Raw genomic sequence first — 26,250 nt, forward strand, 5'->3', positions numbered from 1 at the left:
AGCTTTGCGCCTTTTCCTGGAACTCACTTGGTAGCCCAGGCTGGCCTCGAACTCACAGAGATCCGCCTGGCTCTGCCTCCTGAGTGCTGGGATTAAAGGCGTGCGCCACCACCGCCCGGCTGAGAGTGGGGGTTTTATCCTTGAGAGAAAAAGAAAAAATGGACTAGAAGGATGTTCGTGTATAAGGCTGCAGCATAGAATCTTCTCTAATAAGATTTCTCTCTTTCTGTCTCTGTCTCTGTCTCTGTCTCTCTCTTAATTTCTATGTATGAAATATAAGGAAGGTAGAGTGTAGCAATACAGTGCAAGAAGAAACTTAGAGTAAGGCAGTGTAGAAAAAATTTAGAAAAATAGCATAAGGAAAACTTAGAATATATTAAGCTATAAGACAGAGAAACCACATCTATAATTTTCTAATTTTAGGGCTATGAACACAAACTGGGAAGAAAAAAGCTCTTCTTTGAGCTTAACAGGCAGAAAAAAGCTCTTCCTTAAGCTTATTAGGCAGAAAAAAGATTTTTGTGGGTAGCTGTTGGTCTCTAGTGCAGGAGAAAGTAATTCTCACTGAGGTAAAAATGTGATTGAAATAAACTAAAGTTTAGAAGTCTTGGGAAAATTTGATCTCTCTCAAACTAAAAACTTTCTAGGAAAAAAAGTGGTGGTGTTTCTCTCAAGCTAAAAGCTTTCTTAAAAAAACTTAATCTCTGTCTAAAAAACTGAAAAGCTTTCAGAACTTTCTCAGTTTCTCTTTCTGTAAGGACAAAAAATAAGAATCACCTGGAGATATTAGTGCAGGAATTCACCTGTGGTTCACTCTAAGAAAAAACAACAAACCTCTTAGAACAGGGCAAATCCTCTCTGCTAAAGTTCTGACTCTTCTAGCCAGTAAACAGTGATCAAAAATCCCTCCACAATTAGAACCTAACCAAAGATGCTCGAGAAAGTGCATGGCAGCTTGAGGAAGCTCCTGGCTTGGAGAAAGCAATAAAGCTGAGCCCTGTCTGCAGCAGCAGTAGTGGCAGCATCAGAAACTTCATCTGTGGGGAAGAGCTGAGCCAGGAGAGAATGAAGAACTATCCAGGAGTAAAAACTCTTTTCTGTCGGAGAAAGGACCTTCTGAGAAAAGCTTTGTTTCAAGCACTTTCTGTTTCCCTCACTGACTCCCAGTGAGGTGAGGGAGTGAAGCCCTCAGGGGCTGTTGCCTCTGGGAGTAAGATTGCAAGGACAGATGAACACAAACCACTGAGGGACTAATCCAGCTGAAAGGTCTGATTAGGGAAGTGCACCTGTCCTAATGTGAGTTTAGGGATTACAAAAACTTCCCTTGATAAAAAAGCAGAAGCTTGATTTATGAACACAAACCACATAGACCCTGAAAACAGAAACAGAGTAAAGCTCCTACCTCCAGAGGCAGCTAACAGAGGAACAGAACTGCAGCCTGAGGCATCTGAAGCTCTGCTTCTGGGAGGAAGGAACCAGCAGGACTAGATAAAGATCTTTTAGGGAAAGTTTCTCTGAAGGAGCTGCAGGAAAGCTCTACTTTAAGTTCTTTTGTTCCTTTTCACTGGCTGAGGCAAATGAACAAACCCAGAGAGAATTTTGGTATTAGGGATGCTCCCCTCTGTGCATAATAATGGGGCAGGTGTGAATCTGATCTGGGGCCAGTATCAGATGAAAGAAAAACACCGAGCTAGGGCAGCTCAGGGAGAACAGAAATCTTCTCCATTTTGGCTTCCAGTGCAGGGCTGCTAGGATGCATCTTTTTCCCAAAATGCTACATTATTCTTTTAAGACCTGATAAGAACCCTTTAAAATATCTTAAGAACAAAACACAATGTAGAAAAAAAGATCATATTAATGAATTAGCTGTCTTTCTCTTAGTAAAAATCCTTTAGTATAGTAAATTTAAAAAATTGAAGTTATTTAACTACTTTTCAGTAAGTTTTTCTGAAATGTATATTTAAACAAAAATAAAGAGCCCCTCACTGTGTCTCACATACAATCTATTTCAGAATAGAAGCCACTGCTGAAAATTCATTTTATTTAGTTATTCATGTTACTTATAAATTTGTGGCCAACAGACATATTAAAAATCAATTACATGATAGTAACTGAAAATAATAATACATGAACTAAATATTTTTTCTTGCAATCCTTTACTTTTTTGAGCATAAGAAGGCTTTGTGTGGTAATTGAGATTCTTCTGTGGGACAGGCAAAGAACTGGCTCTCTGGGAAAGGGAGTTTTCAAGCAGGTCTAGCCAATCCCTAAATAAGTGTGGAGAATTCTCAGAATGCTAAAAATAAATCTGCCACATGAGACAATTATACCATGCCTGGACATGTGCACATCCCACTCCAGAGATTCTTGCTCAGACATTCAATTTGCTGTCATAGTCACAATAGGTAGAAAGTGGAAACACCTACCTCCCCTTCAACTGATAAAGGGATAGTAAAATGTTGTACACACAAATGGATGGAAATAGAAAAAATTATAATGAATTAGGTAACCCAGACCAAGAAAGACAAATGTCACATGTTCTCTCTATTCTTAGGCATCTGGCTCCAATCTTCAGATGTGAGTATTCACCCCAGAGTAACTGTAGAGACCAGCGAAGAGGGTGGGGACAGTGGAGAATGAAGTACCAGGGTTCAAGGGATCTGACTGGGGAAGCAGGAAAAGTGCTGCTCTAAATAAGAATAGGGTAGATCAATTCAAAAGAAGGCAGTAGGTGTAATTACTGCAAATATATCTGAGAAAATCATAAGCAATTAATCTATGAACTAGCTACCTAACAATACCTACAATATATGTAAATTCAAGTATAAATATACAAATGCAGTTTAAATGGAAAACTTAAAATCATCACTTTAATAAAAGAGGGTAATGTTTACCAAGATATCATTAAACCCACATATAAGTAGAGTTCACCTCACACCAAAAAAAATGTTCTTTGCAACAATTCTTGAGATAAAACCATAACCAATCAAATGGCAGAATTCTGGAGCCTAGTCACGTCTGACACATCTACAAAACAATTCCCACATCTAAGGCTCAGAGAACACACAGAACAGGGGGCTAAATGGTTGTAAAAGGCAGAGGATCAGAGTTTTTTCTAAGACTGTGTCTTCTAATAATGTCAGAAGCTATATTCATAAGTCTTACCAATATGAATACATAAACATGTATTGAACAAGGAAAATGCTAATACACATGCCAAAGTGGTCCAAGGAGAGATCGTAAGGCCTTAACCTTACACAAAAATCTACATAGAATGAAAAAAGGTTGAGAGTGGGAACAATATTCTTTGCCAGAGAAGAGCACACCTATCAGTTTTCCAACACCAAATGGTCAGCCCTGGACAACTAACATGATAAAAACTGAGCAGGTTATATAGGTAGTGTATATACATACACATATGCCTGTAATAACATTTAATGAAGAAGAGACCATAGATTTGAAAGAGCTAGGAAAGCTGTTTGTGGAAGTTTAGACAGAAGAAAGGTAAGGCAGAAAATAATTTAATTATATTACAACTTCAAAAAAAGAAAAAATATTCAGTTGTTTAAAAAATGAAGGGGGGGGCTATAGGGAGGAGAACAAGGGAATCCGTGGCTGATATGTAGAACTGAATTGTATTGCAAAATAAAAATACAAATTAAAAAAAATGAAATTTGCAGAAAATTGGATAGAACTACACAAATACATATTGAACAAGGTAACCTAGACCCATAAATACAAACCTGGTACATTCTCTGTCTTCTAATGTGTCTAGCTCCAAATCTGAGCATATATCTGCTTCCATGTGAAAACTTTTGCCTTGTCTTGGTGTATCTTGTTTTGTCCTGTTGGAATGTCTGACTCTCACAGGCCTGATTTTTTTCTGAAGAGGAAATGGAAGTGGAGTAGATCTGAGGGAGAGGATTGAAAAAGGGGAAAGTGTGGTCTGGATATATTGTATAAAAGAGGATTTTATTTTCAATTAAAAAAAAAGAAAAAATAAACGGCAAAAGAGAGTACAGTAAATTGTTCCTTTTGCTATTAATTTTAAAGAAACCAAGAGTCTATATTTTTATATTCAGTGCTATGTAAGTTTCCAAAGTAGCAAAGACACTGAGAATCTTACCCAACTATGAACCACACAAAGTATCGGCATGACAAAAATAATCATAAAGATGCAATAATTGCATGTAGATAATGCTGATAGCCAACAATTGTCTAATTAGACTTCAGACATGATCAACAAGAGGTAAACCATAAATGGTAATGTAAACCCAGGTAACTACTCAAGGCTGATGAATTTATAGATGTTGGAAGAGAACCAATAAGCATCACTTCACTAAATCAGCACAATACCTAACTATACTCTAAATCTTTGTTCTTTTCCCCAGAGAAAACCTTAATGAAGGAAACAGACAGAGATTGCTACAGAAAACCACAACCAATACAAATGAAGAGTTGTGGATTCCTGTCTCAAGGTAATATCTACAATACAACTCCTGAACCTGAAACTTGGGAATCATTGAAGAAGAGGGAATGGCAATAATCTAAGAACCTGAGGAACAGGTAGTTTGTTCTGAGGTTGTATCTCCCAGCAAAGTCAAAAGATACACTCATAAAATCCCAACAATATAAGTGCCTAAGCATGAGTTTAATGAGGCTGACACCAATAGGCATGTTAACTGAGATGAGAAAAATTCCACATGGCCTCAAATCCACTAAGAGATTTATAGACAACTAAGACAAATTGAGAGAAGTAGAAATAGTCTTCTGTTATGGAACATTCCTTTACAGTGTACGAAGATTTGTCACTGTGATGGCTTTAATAAAAAATTAAATGGCCAATAGTTGGGCAGAATGTATATCAGGACTTCTGGACAGAGAGAGTTCTGGGAATAAGAAAGGCAGCGTTGCGAGACAGATGGAGAGGAAACAGTATGGGCAGTACAGATAGAGTAAAGATAAACAAGCCACATCTAAGAGTGTAGATTAAAAGATACAAGAGCTAGTGGGAAAAGCCTAAGATATAGGCTGAGCTTTTATAATTAATAGAGTCTCTGTGTCACTTTTTGTGAGTTGGCAGTTTAAAGACAAATCTATCTCCATATGGAACCCCACTTCAGGCCATGCACATCCATATAAGACCTGAAAAAGCCTTAAAAAAAGTTCAGAACACAGATTCAAATGTGGCTTCCTGATGACCACAGTCTCTCAGGTAGGATCAGTGGCACACAGAGATGCTGCTACTGACCACTGTCTGTGGACTGGAGCAAGCAGCTCCAGTCCAGACATATCCAGAGAGACAAAAAACCCTCTAAACACATTACAGTGAGTTTAAAAAAATTTGTGTAGGCTTAAAAAGAGAAGAAAATGCGTATAGACAGTTAAAAGAAAAAATAGTTTATAAAAAATAAAATAAAGTCTTTAAAAGAGAATAAAATTATATAAAAAGTATAAGCCATGTATTGAGGGAAAATACACAGAGTGTTTGGATCCTATATAGTGTCTTGTTGACTTTAAATATTTTAGTTTTGAGGAGTGAACAATTGCTACTGATGTGGGAGGTCAGCTGGGAGACTGGCTCCCACATTTTACCCCAGGTACTTGAGGAGTAAAGGATAAGAAATTTAGATAGAAGGATAGAGGGGAGAGAAACAGACAGAAACTCAGGGTAGCCTTGGGAGGGCCTGCATCCTTATCCACTGGCCCCTCTGTCTCTTCTAAAAGGCTATTTATAGGAATGCCAAAGGTTGGACCAAAAGACCAAAACACCTCCCCCTAGCTCAGCCAAGTGTAGACCCTTCCCAATCACCTGGTAACCACACACATGGTCAAGGAATCCTGTAATAGAGCCCTGCTGGGTGAAGCAAACTCAGGTTTCACTAGGAAACTTTTATGGGACTCCACAATTCCCCCTTCTTAATATAAAAAAAATGGCTTCCCAGGCCCCTCAGATAGACTGTGCCAATCTTAGGTCATCCTTCTTGACTAATTTTACATTTATACATTCAGGAAGTTATCAAGAAGAAAGTTGCCCATCTTTGGCTACCAGCCTCTGGCAAGAGGGGGTACAGAGCTTAACTCAGCTCTGACCCAGGTCCTACTAAGAGCTTGTAAACACCCACAGTGATCTCCATAGCTGTCAAACCTCCCAGTAAAGGAGTAGAGGATAATATATATGGAATATCCTTATTGGAATGGGTCTAAGGTGATTATAGCAGTCTTAGGTGCACCAAGCCCTTTTCCTGGATCAAAACTCTTTCTTAACAGATGTTCAATAAAACTTTCAAGAGACTATTTTGATTCCTAGGAGAAAGCAGTCATTTCAAAGTATCCACTCAAGTAAACAAAAACCCATGCTAATTATAAAAACACTTTTAGTTGTTTAAGTAACTCATATATACATGCATTCCTAACACAGCAGTAGCATTTCAGTACAAACTAACTCAATTGTGGGAGGCCTACACGTTTGTGGGAGGCCTATCCCTTCCTAAACAGAGATAGAGTGGAAACTTATAGGAGGAAGACCAAAAAGCTCCCCTAATTATGACACTTTCACTTAAGTTCTCCAAGGGCCACTGAGATCATAAAATTGCATTTTAAGTTATAATAAAAAGTATTCAAATATATCTAAAGGTAAAAGTTATAAAAACTTCAAGATGCTTCTAATGTGATTGATTTGGTTTATCCTTTAAAAATTAATGTTATCTAATTTGTCTGGACTAGACAGTTATTGATTGAATAATAAAAACAATACTAGTGTGAACTTACATTTAACATTTACACTTTCAACATGTATACTTTTTATAGACTTATAATCAACATTTAGACTTACATTCAACATTTACACATTTTACAAAACTATATTCAAAAGGAAACTCTATATAAAACTATTTTACAAACTTTAGCACATGTCTAGAAGAGATTTCTTAAAAGAACTATTTACCAAACTTATATTCAAGAGGAAACTCTATTAGTAAACTTTGATTATTAGTAGCTTTGATATTATTCTGAAAGTTTTCTTGAGAGTTTAAAGTCAGAGCCTAATTTATCAGTAGTTCTAAACTTGACTGAGAGTAAAATTCCCTCTTATTAATTTTTTAAGCTGTTCCTTAAGATTTCCATGGGCTCTTTCCACTATGCTATGTCCTTGAGAATTATAAGGAATGCCTGTTTTATATTCCATTTACCATCTTGCTTTTTCATATCAAATAATTCCCACCTGACAAGCAACTGTTCACCTGTTTCACATTCCCTGGAGACAAGCTAACAAAGTTTGTGGAAAAAATAGCATTTTGAGTTGAAAAAAAAACACACACACTAAAAAACAGGCTTTGGGGGCAGTGTAGTATTGGCATCTCTGTTACTGACTTTATTTCCCAAACTGCCTTTCTCTATATCATCACTACATTTCCCAAGCTACTTTTTGAACTACATTTCCCAGGTTGCCTTTCTGGGTCTAGAAGAAAACTCAGCTGCAGCCAATGGCAGCCTTTACTCTCCCAGTTTTGTTCACATGGTCAAATTCAAGTTTCTTCACTTATCACAGGAGGTTTTTAAGTCAAGATTAAGTTTTTCTCCTGTCACTATTCCCGGAATGGATGGCGCCTGTCTGAGTGCACTTAAACAAGTGCTTGTTGCCAGAAGTGAAAACCCTTGAGGCTTGCTCCCCTTCCTTACCAGATCAGTGAAAGAAAATGAAAGTACTTAAAAGAAAGCTTTTTCAATAAGATTTTTTTTTCTAGGATAGATCCTCTGCTTGTTCCTGCTTGTCCACTCCTCCAAGGTGTAGAGTCCCTGATGCCTTAGCTGAGGCTGTTTCTCTGCTACTGGCTTGAAGGAGAGACAGGATTAGCAAAGAGGATTTGCCATATTCCAAGAGGTTTTTAGTTTTTTCTTAGAGCAATTACAGGTGATTTTTTCCATACTGATAGATGTTATTTCCAGGTGAATCTAATTTTGTCCTGACAGGAAGAAAAGAGATCTGAGAATGAAAGACCTAAAAAGCTTCCCATTCTTTAGAGAAAGATTAGTAGTTTTTTCCAAGACTTCTGTTCCCTATTCTTGGCTTCATGGCCAAGAGGAATTAATTCTTATGGTATGATGTTTTCATACAGTGAGAATGCCAGCAGAGTGAACAGTTTTATTTTATCCACACCTGCCTTAGGGAAGATTCTTTCTCTGTATCTCAGGTCTTATGTCTAATCTGTCAACAGGACAAAAGCTTTCACAAGAATATTTTTCTGCCTATTTTCTTTCATAGTATTTTTTCATGACTCCAGTTCTCAAGAGTTTGTGTTCATAGTCCCATAGTTGGAAATCAAGGACATAGATCCTCTGTCTTGTTGCTTTTTTTTTTTTTTTTTTTTGTTTTTCGAGACAGGGTTTCTCTGTGTAGCTTTGCGCCTTTTCCTGGAACTCACTTGGTAGCCCAGGCTGGCCTCGAACTCACAGAGATCCGCCTGGCTCTGCCTCCCGAGTGCTGGGATTAAAGGCGTGCGCCACCACCGCCCGGCTCTTGTTGCTTTTTTTTATTCTGCCTTACCCTATGTTTCTTTTTACCTAATATTTCTAATTCTACTCTTATTCTAAATTTCTTCTTACACTATATTCCTATATTCTATCTTACATTTTTTCTTAATTTTTATAGGTAGAAATTAAGAGAGAGAAAAAAAGTAAGAAACTTAGATAGAGAGAAATATATACTGCAGCCTTACTTTTCAACTTCAGCATTTTGCTGCCTAATGTTCACTCTCCAGAATAAAATACCATCACCTTTATATTTTAATCCTTATCAGGCATGCCTCATTATACCCACAATGCCCCCTGACACTCCTTTTGCCAAGTCCCTGTCCCTGTTCAGGTGCCATCTGTGGGAGGTCAGTTGGGAGACTGGCTCCCATATTTTACCCCAGGTACTTGAGGAGTGAGGGATAAGAAATTAAGATAGAAGGGAGAGAAACAGACAGAAACACCGGGTAGCCTTGGGAGGGCCTGCATCCTTATCCATGGGCCCTTCTATCTCTTCTAAAGTGCTATTTATAGGAATGTCAAGGGTTGGAGCAAAAGACCTTCCTCTAGCTCAGCCAAGTGTAGACCCTTCCCAATCACCTGGCAACCACATACAAGGTCAAACAATCCTTTAATGCAGCCCTGCTGGGTGAAGCAAACTCAGATTTCACTAGGAAACATTTATGGGCTTTCATATACTGAGTGACATTGGATTACAGAAACTGCTAAATTAAACCAATCTATATATTTTATAAATGTCTTAACTTCAAAATGGAAGTCAAAAAATGTGTTGCATTGGTAAAGAGGTTATGCTTTTGTTTCCACAGAAAACAAAAGGCTGTAGATTCACTGAAGTTTGACAGAGATCAGATTTCATCAGGGGAAACTCCTTGAAAATTCTGGTTACATACATAAAGAGATAAACCTAAAAAATACAAGACAGCTGATACATATTTTGCCTGCTCAAACACAAAAAATTATCTTTGGCTGGCTTGTACACATTACACATTCCATACTTGTATTAATGCAGATGTATATGTTACCTTTTAAAGTTTGTGTGTTTTCAGAACAATGGGACAAGACATCAATGAAAATGGGTGGCTCAGGTGATCCAGCCTCTCAGAATACCTTGATTGTGGTTTCTTCAAAGTTCTGCATCCAGAACAGCTTCAAGGCAGTTACCTGAGGTGGTCCAGACTCATAGACTGTTATAGGTAGGACTTTACCTTTTTCCTAATTTTCTCAGGATTCCCAAAAGATACCATCACACCCAGACAACAGAAAGCAATATAGAACACTATGCCAACATGCCCAAGAGGTGGGGTGGGTGGTTTTCGGTCATTTGATGGGTTATAGATGTTTGTTATCATCAATAACAGTACATATTGTTACTGGTAATGGTTAAGGAAAAAGTGAAACACAGGAGATTAGATTCAGAAATCACTTTCTGAACAGGAAAAAGGGGAACTATGGTATAGAAATGGTGGGATAATAAGGTGAATTGTTGACTCTACTTTTGAATAAGACTAGTCTCAAATATTTGACATTGGTGTGGATTTTTGTATATTGACACAAATTTAAGGTTATTTTTTGTTATACTGTATATATGTTTCTGTTCTTGTTTAAGGTATTGTACCTGTGCATATCATTTAAAATTGTAATGTAACGTTTTTGTCCTTGAAAGCTATTTAAGGTAATGAAGAAATATAGGTTAATAGTCATCTGTAACCATCAAACTTATAGTGATATTAGGTATATTTCAAGGAGATACAGAGACAAATTTTAGATAGATAGGTAATCTCCAAACATTTCTAAGACTTACAGAATATGTCATTTAAAATGTTTTAATAACATAAGGCTATTTATGATAGTGAGGTATGTCTGCTCCTAGCAGCATCAATTTATTGCAAAAAAGGATGATGGACATTGAAGAACCTCCATACAGAGTTTGTTTTCTTTGTGGCAAAAGCTAGTCATTTGGACAAGAAACTGCACTTGCCTCAACTTCTCACAATGTGCTGTCCAAATGGACAAGCTGTACACAAAGGAAAGTATCTGTTGAACTTTGCCAAGACAAAGTAGGACAGTCCTTCAAAATTCGTATTTCACAGAAAAGTCTGTTACATGTTCTAGGCTTGTAGGCCAAAGATGGATGATCCAACATTACAGAGGAACCTTGGGTGACTGTTCAGGCAGCCAGCTGTTTCTGTCATTTCTCTTAGTTTTAGAAGTTGCTTTCTCTGCACTTCCTGTTTACTCAATATTTTATCCTTCTTGAGTCTCTGATGGAGATTGGACACTAGATAGTTTTACTATTTTCTTTGTTACCAAATTCCAGAAAAGAAACTTACATAAAAGGTGTAAAGTATAAAAGACTGAAAAATGTAAAAATTTAAATTGTTTATCTAAAAATTGTTTTAATGTCTAAAAAGATATGTTTAGGATGGTAATACAAGTTACCGCAAAAAAAAAAAAAGATTAGCTATGAAACTGGACTAAGATAGAACAAATAATAGAGTATTTTCTCCAAATTTGCCAAATGCAAATGGACTGGACATTGCAAATGTAGTTCTTATCTGATATTCTTATTGTATATAATTTAACTGTATTGGAGTTCAAAGCTTTCTTTTTATTTAGACAAAGAGGGGGAAATGTTTTAGAATATGCCTTTACACTGTGTGAAGATGTATCTCTGTGCTTAATTAAAAAGCCAAATGACCAATAGCTAGGCAGGAGGTATAGCAGGGACTGCTGGACAGAGAGAGTGCTGGGAAGAAGAGAGGCAGGCTCACCAGCCAGAAGGAGAGAAAACAGGATGGGCATTACAGAGTAAAGATAACCGGGCCATGTGAAAAACTTAGATTAAAAGATACGGGTTAATTTAAATTTTAAGAGCTAGTGGGATAAACCTAAGCTATAGGCAGAACTTTTATAATTAATAATAAGTCCCTGTGTCATTGTTTGTGAGCTGCATTGCAAAGAAAAATCCATGTACCTTCTTCCACATGGAAGAGCACACCAATTGATTACTCAATGATCATTTATCAAATAATCAGCCCTGAAAACATAATTTCAAGTAACATTATACAGACTGAGAAGCTTGTACGTGTGTGTGTGTGTGTGTGTGTGTGTGTGTGTGTGTGTGTGTGTGTGTATAAACACATACATATGTAACAAAAAAAAGTGGCCACACAGGATATGAAGGAATTTGAATAAAATCAGCAATAGGTACATGGGAAGTTTTGGAGGGAGAAACTTGATGTAATTATATTGAAATCTCAAAAAGTAAATTAAAAATATTATCAATAACATTTCTTTGTTTATATTTGCAGCTAACAAGTTTAAATGGAAATTATATAGGGAAAATAAAGGACAAAATGCATTCAACTTGTTTCTGTCTTAATCAGTATTCTATTGAGGTTAAAGAGACACCATGACGATGGCAACCCTTATAAAGGAAAACTTTTAATTAGGACTAGCTTACAATTTCAGAGTTTTAGTCCATTTTCATCATGACAAATAGTATGGTAGCATGAAGGCAGACATGGTACTAGGAAAGTTGTTGGGATCTCAGAGGAGGTGTGGCCTTATTAGAGAAGGTATGTCCTTGTTGCAGGAAGCGTGTTACTGGAGGTAGACATGAGGAAGAGAGAGGGAGAAACTGGGTCTGGATTGGGCTTCTGAAAACACAGAGCCTACCCCTAGTAACATACTTCCTGCAACAAGGTCATGCCTTCTCCACACCTCCTAATCTCCTTCAATCTGGGCCATTCACTAATGACCAAGCATTCAAATGTATGAGCTTGTAGGGGATATGGTTATTCAAACCACCACAGTTCCTTAGTTGTACTTTCTTGGCCTGTATTTTCTATTTAAAACAAGATTAAAGGGATCTAAGTGAGTGTAGTTAAATAGGAATAAATTTTAAGCAATTAAAAAAAAAAGAGGTCTCACACCTAAAAGCAAAACAAAATCAAGAATTAGTACTCATCATTTGGTAATAACTCAATTGCTGTGGGAGGGTCTGTTTGTCAAGTGTGTTGCTGATTGGTCAGTAAATAAACCACTGACTGGCCAGTGGGTAGGCAGGAAGTATAGGTGGGACAAGGAGGAGAATAAAGCTGGGAAGTGGAAGGCTGAGTCAGGGAGACACTGCCAGCCGCCATGATGACAAACAGCATGTGAAGATGCCGGTAAGCCACGAGCCATGTGGCAAGGTATAGATTAATGGAAATGGATTAATTTAAGCTGTAAGAACAGTTAGCAAGAAGCCTGCCACGGCCATACAGTTTGTAACCAATATAAGTCTCTGTGTTTACTTGGTCGGGTCTGAGCGGCTGCGGGACTGGCAGGTGAGAGAGATTTGTCCTGACTGTGGGCCAGGCAGGAAAACTTTAGCTACACTCAATGTTAATGGATTCCATTCCACATCAAACTGATAGAATGAACATTCAATTAGAAAATAAGATCCCCTTCACCAACCATTACCCTGTGGCACCAGCAACCACTGGAGCCACATGCCCCTCTTGCACTGATTGGAAAAAAGAGATAAGGCCCCATGCTCTTGACTGAATAGCTCAGTAATCTAACCCCAGGCCCCAGAGGCACATTCCATGCCCCTCCCACCCAGCCACAGCAGCCCCAGAGACCAGGGCAGTAGCCTCCTCCCCAGCCCCCTTGCCAACCATCCCCCTGCAGCAGCAGTGACCACCAGAGCCACATGCCCCTCTTGCACAATTGCGAAGAAGAGGTAAAACCCCAATTTCCTGACTCGACAGCCCAGTACTCTAGCCTCTAGGCCCTGGAGGCACATTTTGTGCCCCTAGGCCTCCAGCTACAGCAGCCTCAGAGACTGGGCTACAACCTCCTCCCTAGCCCCCTTGGCAAATTCCTCACCACTTCACAGCACCAGTGACTGCTAGAGCCACAGGTCCCACCTACAAGGATTGAAAGAAGAGGACCCGGAGCTCTACCTGCATGGATTGAAGGAAGAAATGGGTAGACAGCATTGTAAGACACACTCAACAACATAAAGAGCAACATGGCACCACCAGAACTTAGTGACCCTACAACAGCAAGACCTAAATATCCCAACACAGATGATCCAGAAGAAAATGACCCTAAAAATAATATTATGAAGATGATTACTTAAAGAGTAAATGAAAAATTCCCTTAAAGAAATGGAGGAAAAGACAAACAAAAACCTGGAAGAAATCAATAAATCCCTTAAAGAAAGCCAAGAAAGCCAAGGGGGAAAAAACAATTAAACAGGTGAAGGAAACAGTTCAAGACTTGAAAATTGAAATAGAGGCAATAAAGAAAACACAAACTGACAGAATGCTGGAAATGGAAAATCTAAGTAAATAAACAGGAACTACAGAGGCAAGCATAACCAACAAAATACAAGAGATGGAAGAGAGACTCTTAGGCATTGAGGATATGATAGAGGAAATAGATTTGTCTGTCAAAGAAAATGTTAAATCCAACTAATTCTTAATAGAAAACATCCAGGAAAACTGGGACATTATGAAAAGACCCAACCTAGGAATAATAGGGATAGAAAAAGGAGAATTCCAGCTCAAAGACATGGAAAATATTTTCAACAATACTATAATAGAAAACTTTCCCAACCTAAAGAGAGACATGCCTATGAAGGTACAAGAAGCTTGCAGATCACCAAATAGACTAGACCAAAAAAAAAAATCCCCATGACACATAATAATCAAAACACTAAACATATAGAATAAAGAAAGAATATTAGGAGCAGCAAAGGAAAAAGGTCAAGTAACATATAGAGGCAGACCTATCAGAATTACACCCAAATTCTCAATGGAAACTCTGAAAGCCAGAAGGTCCTGAATAGATGTACTTCAGACACTAAGGGACCATGGATGCCAGCCCAGACTACTATACCCAACAAAGCTTTTAATCACCATAGGTGGAAAAAACAAGATTTTCCATGACAAAACCAGATTTAAACACTATATATCCACAAATCCAGCCCTACTGAAAGTACTAGAAAGAAAAGTCTAACCCAAGGAAGTTAGCTGCAACCACCAAAATGCAGGCAATCAATAATCTCACATCAGCAAAGCCCCCCCAAAAAGGGAAACAAACACATACTACTACCAACAACAACAAAATAAAAAATAACAAGAATTAAAAATCACTGGTCATTAATATCTCTTAATATCAATGGACTCATTTCATCTATAAAAAGACACAGGCTAATAGAATGGGTAAAGAAACAGCGTCCATCCTTCTGCTATACACAAGAAACACACCTCAACCTCCAAAACAGACATTATCTCAGAGTAAAGGGTTCAGAAAAAAATTTACCAATCAAATGGACCTAAGAATCAAGCTGGTGTAGTTATTCTAATTTCTAACAAGGTAGACTTCAAACTAAAATTAATCAAAAGAGATGGAGAGGGACATTTCATATTCATGACAGGAAAAATCCATCAAGATGATGTCTCAATTCTGAACATTTATGCCCCAAACATAAGGGCACCTACATTTGTAAAAGAAATATTACTAAATTTTAAATCACACATCAAAGCCCACACACTAATAGATAATACAGGTCTGCCAGACAGAAACTTAACTGAGAAATAAGGAAATGAACAGATATTATGACTCAAATGAACCTAACAGACATCTATGGAACATTTCACCCCAAAACAAAAGAATATACCTTCTTCTCAGCACCTCATGGAACCTTTTCCAAAGCTAACCACATACTTTATAACAAAGCAAATCTCAACAGATACAAAAAATTGGAAACCCCCCTCTACTTTGTTGGACCACCGTGGCTTAAGGTTAGAATTCAACAACACAAATTGCAGAAAGCCTACAAACTCATGGAAACTGAACAATGTTCTGTCATGATATTTTATTTGTGCATTAATAAATAAAGCTTGCCTGGAGATCAGGGGGAAAAGTTCAGCCATTTTAAGTAAACAGAGAAGTCAAGCAGCACACACCCTTAATCTCTTAGCAGGCAGGATCTTTGTGTGTTCAAGGTTACACTAGGAAGGAGAGCCAAGCGTGGTGACACATGCCTTTAATCTCAATACCAACCATAGGGGCCTGGAGGTCTGTACAGACAGACAGAAAGTGACAGAGCTGTGTAGGAACAGGAAGTGAGGTAGCTGGGCAGAACAGCAAGGCAATAAAGGCATGGGTAGACAGGAAATAACATGCATTTGGAAGCTGCAGAGGTAGGGTTGGCAGGTGGCTTTTCCTATTTCCCTGATCTAAGGCTTTCACCCCTATATTTGGCTCTGTGTTTTTTATTTAATAAGACCCTTTAGAAATTCATCTACAATGCTCAACTGAATTATCAATGGGTCAAAGAAGAAATAAAGAAATTAAAGACTTCCTAGAAATCAACAAGAATGAATGCACAACATTCCCAAATGTGGGACACCATGAAAGCAGTGCTAAGAGGAGTTCCTAGCACTAAGTGCCTACATAAAGGAAGTTGAGAAACCTCACACTAGTGACCTAACAGCACACCTGAAAGCTCTAGAACAAAAAGAAGCAAACTCACCCAGGAGGAGTAGACAATAGGAAATAATCAAATTGAGGGCTGAAACCAATAAAATAGAATCAAAGAGAACAATACAAAGAATCAATGAAACAAAGAGTTGGTTCTTTGGAAAATCAACAAGCTAGACAAACCCTTATCCAAACTAACCAAAAAGCAGAGAGAGAACATCCAAATTAACAAAATCAGAAATGAAAAGGGGGACATAATAATAGACACTGAGGAAATTCAGATAATCATTAGGTCATACTTTGAAAACCTGTATTCCATAAAATTGGAAAATTCAAAAAAAATGGACAGTTTTCTGGATAGGTACCACATACCAAAATTAAATCAACACCAGATAAACAATTTAAATACCTATAACTCCTAAGTAAATAGAAGCAGTTATTAATATCAAATTCCCATCAGGTGGCTGCCCTGAGATTTCTTCCAGAGTCCTGAGGAAGACGCTATGAAGGGCAGGGGTTACCAATCTCAAGGATATCAAATGAAACTACTTACATGAAACTTTTAGGTTCATTCACTTTATTCTTCTGAGACAAAATTCTATCTACACAGCTTCAATTCTGTTCTCATACTTTCCTCCTCTCTGTCCCTTCTCCTCCTGTCCTCTCATAGTTCTAAGGCCTTTCCATCACATTCTCTTCATTCTCTTTATTCCTTTCTTCATCCTTGTTCCTTCCTCTCCTCTCCCTGTGACCCGTCCATATACCTACCATCAGCGATACTCTGGCCCTCCTGCTGGTCAGGTGGGGTAAATCTGCTCAGAGCTAGGAAATATGCCTCACAGCTTGATGAACCTGGTATATGTAAAAGCCCCTTTGTTCTAAGTAAGTTGTTTGAGGGTGCCACTTGGGCTGTGAGAGAAAGGGGGGTCTGAGCTTAATTTGTACAAGAAGCAAAGCTATGTGCCTAGTGTCTGCCTGGCCTAAGTGGTGTCTCCATATGGATATTTACCTGGTGGTGGTCTGAAGAGCTTATTCTGTCTGCCATTTGTCCTTGGATGCTTTTGTCCAGAGCTGGCCCTGGATTTATGTGCTTGCTAAAGGAAATAATTGTAGAAGGTAAACATCTGAATTCTAATGCTATAAAGAATAAGCAGAAAGCATGGAAGCAGGAAGCCTTGCCTGCCTGACTGTATCCAAATACCTTAGTTGTATATGCCCAAGGAATGATCAATTCACACTGTGTAGAAGTTCTTAGGAAAATAATCATTGGGAAAACATAGTGCAGAAGAAAATCATTGCAGGAACTGGCATATATATATATATATATATATATATATATATATATATATATATATATATATATATATATATAAGCTAATATCACCAAGACTCCTGGAGTCTTGGCTTTTTCCAGTAGAAGAGCCCTGCTTCTTCCAGGTATTAGCTTTTGCTATAGACAGCTGAATCCCTGCTTCATATTCCTGAGGCCCACAGCATATTAAAAGTCTCCCAACTGCTGGGGATGTCTTTCTATATGCTGTAAATGTGTTGCTCTGATTTGGTTGATAAAACACTGATTGGCCAGTAGCCAGGCAGGAAGTATAGTATAGGCGGGACAAGCAGAGAGGAGAATTCTGGCAACAGAAAGGCTGAGTCAGGAGTCACCAGCCAGACACAGAGGAAGCAAGATGTGAAGGCAGAACTGGGAAAAAGTACCAAGCTATGTGGCTAAACATAAATAAAAATTATGGGTTAGTTTAAATGTAAGAGCTAGTCAATAGTTAGCCTGAGCTAAAGGCCGAGCAGTTTAATTAATATAAGCCTCCGTGTGTTTACTTGGAGGACGGCCGTGGGAGTGTCCCAACTGCTGGCAGGCCCAGCTGGACACAATACAACTTCAGCTACACCCAACCAAACAAAGCCCAGAGCCAGAAGGTTTCAGCGCAGAGTTCTACCAGAATTTCAAAGAAGAGCTAATATGAATACTACCTGAAATTGTTCTGAACAATAGAAACAGAAGGAACATTGTTAAACTCTTTATGAGATTAAAGTTACCCTGATACCCAAACCACACAAAGATGCAATGAGGAAAGAGAATTATAGTCCAATCTCTCTCATGAACATTCATGTAAAAAATACTCAACAAAATACTGGCAAACTGAATCCAAGAACACACCAAAAAAAAAAAGCATCCACCATGATCAAATAGACTTCATCCCAGAGATGCAGAGACAGTTCAACATACAAAAATCTGTCAATGTAATCTACCATATAAACAAACTGAAAGGAAAAAAAAAAACACGTGATCATCTCATTAGATGCTGAAAAAGCCTCAACAAAATCCAACTACCCTTCATGATAAAGGTATTAGAGAGATCAGATATAAAAGGAACATGCCTAAACATTATAAAAACAACATACAGCAAGCCAACATCAAACTAAATGGACAGAAACTCAAAGCAATTTCACTAAAATCAGGAACAAGACAAGGTTGTTCACTCTTTCCATATCTATTCAATATAGTGCTTGAAGTTCTAACTAGAGCAATATGACAACAGAAAGAAATCAAGGGGCTACAAATTGGAAAGGAAGAAGTCAAACTTTTGCTATTTGCAGATGATATGAGAGTATATATAAGTGACCTCAAAAACTCTTCCAGGGAGCTGCTACATCTGATAAACATCTTCAGTAATGTGGCAGGATGCAAGATTAACTCAAAAAAATCAGTAGCCCTCATATATATAAATGATAAATGGGCTGAGAAGGAAATCAGAGAAACATCACCCTTTACAATAGCCACAAATAACATAAAATATCTTGGGGTAACTCTATCCAAACAAGTGAAAGACCATATGACAAGAACTTTAAGTCCTTGAAGAAAGAAACTGAAGGAGATATCAGAAAATGGAAAGATCTCCCGTGCTCTTGAATAGGTAGGATCAACATAGTAAAAATGGCTATCTTACCAAAAGCAATCTACAGTTGCGATGCAATCCCCATCAAAATCCCAAAGCAATTCTTCACAGACCTTGAAAGAACAATGCTCAACTTCATATGGAAAAACAAAAAAAAAAACAGGATAGCCAAAACAATCCTGTACAATAAAGGAACTTCTGGAGACATCACAATCCCTGACTTCAAGCTCTACTATAGAGCTATAGTTACAAAAACAGCTTGGTATTGGCATAAAAACTGACATGTGGACCAACGGAATCAAATTGAAGATCCTGACATTAATCCACATGCCTATGAACACCTGATTTTTGACAAAGAAGCCCAAACTGTGCAATGGAAAAAAGAAAGCATCTTCATCAAATGGTGCTAGCATAACTGGATGTCAACATGTGTAGAAAAATTCAAATAGATTCATATCTATCACCATGCACAAAACTCAAGTCCAAATGGATCAAAGACTTCAACATAAATCCAGCTACACTGAACCTGATAGAAGAGAAAGTAGGAAGTAGTCTTGAATGCATTGGCACAGGAGAACACTTCCTAAATATAACACCCATAGCACAGACGCTGAGAGCAATAATTAATAAATGGGACCTCCTGAAACTGAGAAGGTTCTGTAAGACAAAGGACACAGTAAATAAGACAAAATGACAGCTTACAGAATGGGAAAAGATTTTTACCAACCCCACATCTGACAGAGGGCTGATCTCCAAAATATATAAAGAACTCAAGAAACTAGACATCAAAATACCAAATAATCCAATTAAAAATGGGGTAAAGATCTAATCAGAGAATTCTTAACAGAAGAATCTCAAATGGCCAAAAGATATTCAAGAAAGTGTTCAACATCCTTAGCCATCAGGGAAATGCAAATCAAAATGACTCTGAGATATCATCTTATGCCTGTCAGAATGGCTAAGATCACAAACACTGATGACAGCTTATGCTGGAGATGATGTGCAGCAAGGGGAACACTCCTTTACTGCTGGTGGGAGTACACTACTGTATAGTCACTTTGGAAATCAGTATGGCAGTATTTCAGAAAACTGGGAATCAACCTCCTCGAGACCAAGCAATACCACTCTTGGACATATACTCAAAAGATGCTCAACACCACCATAAGGACATTTGCTCAACTATGTTTGTAGCAGCACTATTCATAATAGCCAGAACCTGGAAATAACTTTGATGCCCCTCAAGTGATGAATGGATAAAGAAAATGTGGTACATTTACACAACGGAGTATTATGCAGTGGTAAAACAAAACCAAACAAATGCCATCATGAAATTTGGAGGCAAATGAATGGAACTAGAAAAAATGATCTTGAGTCAGGTGACTCAGACCCAGAGAGACAAACAAGTATGTATTCACTCATAAGTGAATATTAGAGGCAAAGCAAAGGATAAACAGGCTACAATCCACAGATCCAGAAAAGCCTGGTAAAGAGGAGGACCCTAAAAGGAACACATATAGATCACCCCAGTAAGGAGAAAGGGTTAAGATCACTTGGGTAATCTAGGAAGTGGGGTGTAGAGCGGAGGAGATGGGGGGAAGGAACATGAGGGTTCAAGATGGCCGACTTCAGGGAGGGACAGTGAGGGAGAATAATGAAAGGGATATCTTGACAGAGTGAGCCATTATGGGGTTAGGGAGAAATGTGGTGTTAAGGAAATCTCCAGGAACCCACAAGGATGTCCCCAGCTAAGACTCATAGCAATGGTGGAGAGGGTGCTTGAACTAGCCTTCCTCTGTACTCAGATCAGTGACAACCCTAATTTTCATCATGGAACCTATATACAGTGACAGATGGAAGCAGAAACAGAGACCCACAGACAAGCACTTTGCCAAGCTCCTGGAGTTCAGTTGATGAGAGGGAGCAGGAATTATAGGAGCAAGGAGAATCAAGATCATGATGGGAAAAACCACAGAGACAGTGGATCCAAGCTAGTGGGAGTCCATAGACTCTGGACTGGCAGCTGGGGAGCCTTCATGGGACCTCACTAGGCCCTCTGAATGAGGATGACAGTTGTGCAACTTGATGTGTTTGTGGGTCCCCTGCCAACGGGACCAGGACTCATCCTGAGTGCATAAACTGACTTTTTCTTAAAGCCAGTTCACTATGGTGCCATGCATTACTCAGCCTTGATGCAGTGGGCAGGGACTTGAGCCTGCCCCAACTTGGTGAGACAGCCTGTATTGAATATCCAAGGGAGGACTTACCCAATATGAGTAGTGGGTGGGAGTGGGATGGGGAGAGGTTGGGGGAAGCGGGAGAAGGGGAGGGAGGGGGAAAAGTAGGCAGTATTTAAAATGAAAACAACAATTTTAAATAAATAGATAAACTTTTAAAAATAAACAAGAACAACAAAAAGAAAATAAGATCCTCTTTCAGGGGAATGTAGTGGTATTTGCTCTGCCCATGACCTTGGGCTATAGGGCCGGAAGGAGGTGGTGCTTCTTGCGTTGTATGTGACCTCTTAAAAGGAAAGGGAAAAGGGTGACCCCATCTCCCTGTTTCTGGTGTGACTGAACTGCCAGGTGGATTTGCTTCCAGTCAGATCAGAGGAAGACTTCAGCTGTCCACTCTGTTCTGAGTGTATTTCCTCAATTTACCCTAATAAATTTCCCCAATACTCCTTAAGCAGACTCCAGTGGATTTATTTCATTACAGGGGCCTATACTACCTCCCTGACTCCTATCCCTGGGGACTCCAGGGTGCCAGATCCAAAAAAAAAACTGGTAACCAATTGTTAACTGTGATGCATATTAGCATAACAAAGTACGTGCTGGTTCCCAGGCTCTCAGCATCTGAAGTAGCTCTTACAGAGTGCATGCTGACATCCTGGTTCCTATCAGCTCTTCTCACAATGCTCCCTACCACGAAATTTTTCATTCATGGGTTCTCTTCCTCCAGGTTCTCATTCATATATAACCATGCAATTTTGGCCTTGTGCTCTCTTGGCTGTCTTGTGGTCCTCTCGGTCCCCTCTCTCTTGACCCTTTCTCCTCTTTGTACTCTCTCTCCTCTGTCTCTGTCTCTGTCATTGTCTCTCTGTCTCTCTCTATTCCTGTCTCTCTCCTTTCATGGCCCAGTTCAGTAGTCTACTGACCATGTTTAGTCTACTAATTTCTCTCCCTCCTCTAGACTCTTCCAGATGCCCATGGCTGTACTCTTCTTCCTTTCAAAATTAAAAACCTTCCCCTCAACCATACCTTGAAGTTGTCATGTCCTTACTTTATACAAAGGGATTCTCATGGCCGGCTCAGGTGTCCTCTTACCTGTGACCTTGTCTGACTCCCCTCTGACCCATTTCCACAACTTGGTATCAGCCATCCAATACCTGGAGACACTCTACTAGGTAATCCTCTGGCCACTCCAGCCTAGGAATCAGGGTGGTGGTGTGGGGGCGCAGGGTTGTGCCCCTGAGCCCAAAGCCTAGGGGCTGCAGTGTGCGGGTATGAGGATAAAAACTTACCCCTTAGTCCAATTGGGTGCTGGCGGGCTCTGTCTCAGGGAACAGTTGCAGTCCACACTTAGATATTTTAACATTACTTCATAAACATAAAAACTTCCAAATTTTTTGGTGACTTTACTTTGCGTAAATTCAAAGTGTACATATTGAGACTAACTATACAAACCACCAAAGACTTTATGTGCAAATAAGTGTTTTCTGTACATTGGAGCCATGGTTAAGTTAGTTAAACACGTTTATATGAGGAAACCAGAAACATCAATGTCAAACTCTGCATGGTTGCATTTTAAGAAGACACTTCAAAATATTTTTAGTTTGAAAGAAGAAACTAAAACATAAATGCTAAATATTTCAAAACAGTGAATCTTATACTTCCAATTCTATGGAAGAGGTATATCTATCTTTAAAAAATATGTTTAAATCTCTATAAAATATTTGTCATTTCCTTTTTTAAATTTTATTTTACAGTGCAATTTGGTTCTACATATCAGCCACGGATTCCCCTGTTTCCCCCCCATCCCGTCCCTCTCCCCTTCCCCCCAGCCCACCCCCCATTCCCACCTTCTTCAGGGCAAAGCCTCCCCTGAGGATTGAGATCAACCTGGTAGACTCAGTCCAGGCAGGTCCAGTCCCCTCCTCCCAGGCCAAGCCAAGCGACCCTGCATAAGCCCCAGGTTTCAAACAGCCAACTTATGCAATGAGCACAGGACCTGGTCCCACTGCCCGGATGCCTCCCAAACAGATCAAGCCAATCAACTGTCTCACCCATTGTCATTTCTTATATACCCTGGGCTTTTACCAATGAAGATATGGTGTTGTGCATATGAAGCACTCATGCTCTGTAAGAAACAAACAGAAGTAAACACACAGGTTATAGAAGAGATGGAGTGCCTCTGTAGAGAGTAGCAGTTAGGAACATCTGAAAGAAATAACAAATAAAATGCTGATAATGGAAGAAATGATACAATAGGCACTAGCGAAATAATGAATTCAATAGATCTTAATAAGATTTTTCAGAAAAAGCAAATTGAAAAATCTACTTTGCAAAAATACTAGATATTTTTAAAGAATGAAAATAAGTAATAAATATATTGATAGTTATATCTTTTGAATTCATGATGACAGTCACAAATCATAAGTGGACAAGTACCACAAAATTATTCCATGACCAACTAAGACTAAAGCAAGAGTTTTACATCTATCTATTAAGTAGATCTTTTCTCCCTGGAAATGACTAAACAGTTTCACAAAGGGAGTTTTTCCCAGCTTTCAAGAATCTAATAATTCTCATTCTCACAATTATAGTCAGAGAATGAACACACGGGAGAATTCAATAAATCATATGGAAATAGGTAGAATTGTTTCTGATGACTGAGAACAACTTACAAGAAAGAAATTCAAAGCACATAATCTTTATACTGAACTCACATGAAAAAGTCAGACAAAGTAATTCAGAGGGAGGTAATTCTATGATAATGTTAGGTTTGTGTAATTTATTTCAATAATTTTTGTCAATATAAGTAAATACAGATTATCACTTAAATGAAAAAATATTAAAGTATAACAATGAAAAGGATAGATTGTTCACTTTATTCCAACAAAGTAGATGGGCAATACCAATCTGGAATGGTTAATTGAGAGCATTTGGGAATTTTCACTATTGAACAATGATTTACTCAAGTCTGAAAAATCAAAGGAAATTTGGGCAAACGCCAGAGAGCCAGTGCAGAGAAATGGCTTGAAGTAAAAGGGGAATCTGAGCAGAGACCCACAATAACTTTTTTCCTGGTAGATGTGGATCATTGTGTGAGGTGTCCAGAAAGTCATTATGCAAACACAGAGCGGAACCACTGCCTCCAGAAAGCAGTAACATGAAGACCCTTTGGGGATGACACTCACCTACTTGACCCTGGGCTTCTCTGCACTAACAGCTGCTGTTCTTGGTGTCTTTGTAAAGTACCACCACACTCCCATTGTCAAGGCCAACAATCAGGTTCTCACTTACATCCTGTTCATCACTCTGATCTTCTGTTTTCTCTGTCCATTGCTCTTCATTGGCTATCCCAACACAGCCAGCTGTGTCCTGCAGCAGAACACATTTGCAGTTCTGTTTCACAGTGACTCTCTCCACAGTCTTGGCCAAAACTATTACTGTGGTTCTGGCTTTCAAGATAACAGTTCCAGGGTGACTGATAAGGTGGATAATGATATCAAGAGCAACTAACTTTGTAATTCCCATCAGCACCCTCATCCAACTTGTGCTCTGTGGAATTTGGCTAAGCACCTCTCCTCCCTCTATTGACTCAGATGCTTGCTCTGAACATGGCCACATAATTATTATATGCAACAAGGGCTCCACTACTGCCTTCCATTCTGTGCTGGCATACCTCTGCTCCATGGCACTTGGGAGCTACACTATGGCTTACCTGTCCAGGAACCTGCCTGACACATTCAGTGAAGCCAAGTTCATCACTTTCAGCATGTTGGTGTTCTTCAGTGTGTGGGTCACCTTCCTGCCTGTCTACCACAGCACCAAGGGGAAAATCACTGTGGTCATGGAAGTTTTCTCCATCTAGGCTTCCAGTGCAGGCCTCCTAGGTTGCATCTTTCTCACCAAGTGCTATATTATTTTGTTCAGACCACATAGGAATGTGCTTCCTCATATCAGGAACAAAGCACCTTCTCGAGGAAAAGTCAATCTTACAGATTACTCCATGTTTTGCTTAATTACATAGAAGTCTTCAAGCCAGTTTATCAAAAACCCAGTTGTCAGAGATCATATAGCAGTTTGAGATTTTATATTTATTGTTTCTGTTTATTGATGAAATTGATCTTTATTCTTTCATCTTCTATTGTTTTTACATAGTTCTCTAAATTAGAAAGCCTATTTTCATAAAATTAATGTCTTTCTCAATTAATATTAAAGAGAATATTAATGGGACGTGTATGTATTCTTCACCTCTTCCACACTGCATAACGTTGCCTTTATAGCACCAAATGTTTTCATACGTATCCATGTGTTTTTGATGCCCTTGGTATGTTTCCTGATTCATTGTGCTTACATTTCACGCATGCTTTTGCTATGAAGGAAGGCACATTTTTAAAAATGAATATGATTTTGACATGAAGGAATTACTCTGCCAAAAAACTGCATAATTAGCTGCATACTAGAATAGAACAGACCAATTCATTTCTTCATTATAACCCAAAGTCAGATATCAGGTAATAAGATATTTATCCGGTTACATGAAGCTTCTGTTAGATCTGTAAAGATTGTGAAAGGTCCTGCTGTAACCAGTTCTGTAGAACCTGTGCTCATGTCTATCTTTGACTATAGAATTCAAAATGGCTTTTCTACTCACTCATTCACAATTCTTCAATTTTGATAAATTGCTCTGTATTCTTTATTGTGTAACTCCTGCATATTTATGAGTACTCATTTTTCCATATTTTATCAATATTTCTGAAGAGATACGTAATTCTTTGGGAACAACTTTTCTGACTCTTTTTATTTCTTGTGTAGTGTACATTTGCATAAATATGTAAGACATTATGTGCTGTGTGCCTTGTATCTTGTCGTTTGTCTGTAATTAGTTTTTTGTAGTTCACAAGCTGTAAACTTTCAAGAATAAGGTAGAGGATAACTTATGACAATCACTACAGGTAAATTGAGAACAAGCCAGAGTCTGTCTTTGTGAATGGGTTCATCAGGGTGACTTTTATAAATACATTTTCTCATATAATATGTTGTTATCATGGTTTGTCCCCACTCATCTCCTCCCAGATCTTCCTTAAAGCCAACCA

The 26,250-nt window shown here is 38.6% G+C and overlaps 1 pseudogene; it reads left to right on the forward strand.

The window, feature by feature from the left end:
* Positions 1–25,181, forward strand: part of LOC128120568 (vomeronasal type-2 receptor 116-like) — a 52,640-nt pseudogene extending 27,459 nt beyond the window's left edge.
* Positions 25,182–26,250: the final 1,069 nt, after the last annotated feature.

The sequence above is a fragment of the Peromyscus californicus genome, unplaced genomic scaffold, assembly GCF_007827085.1.
Source record: "Peromyscus californicus insignis strain IS unplaced genomic scaffold, ASM782708v3 Scaffold_2__1_contigs__length_46816999, whole genome shotgun sequence".
In the NCBI taxonomy this organism is placed as follows: Eukaryota; Metazoa; Chordata; class Mammalia; order Rodentia; family Cricetidae; genus Peromyscus; species Peromyscus californicus.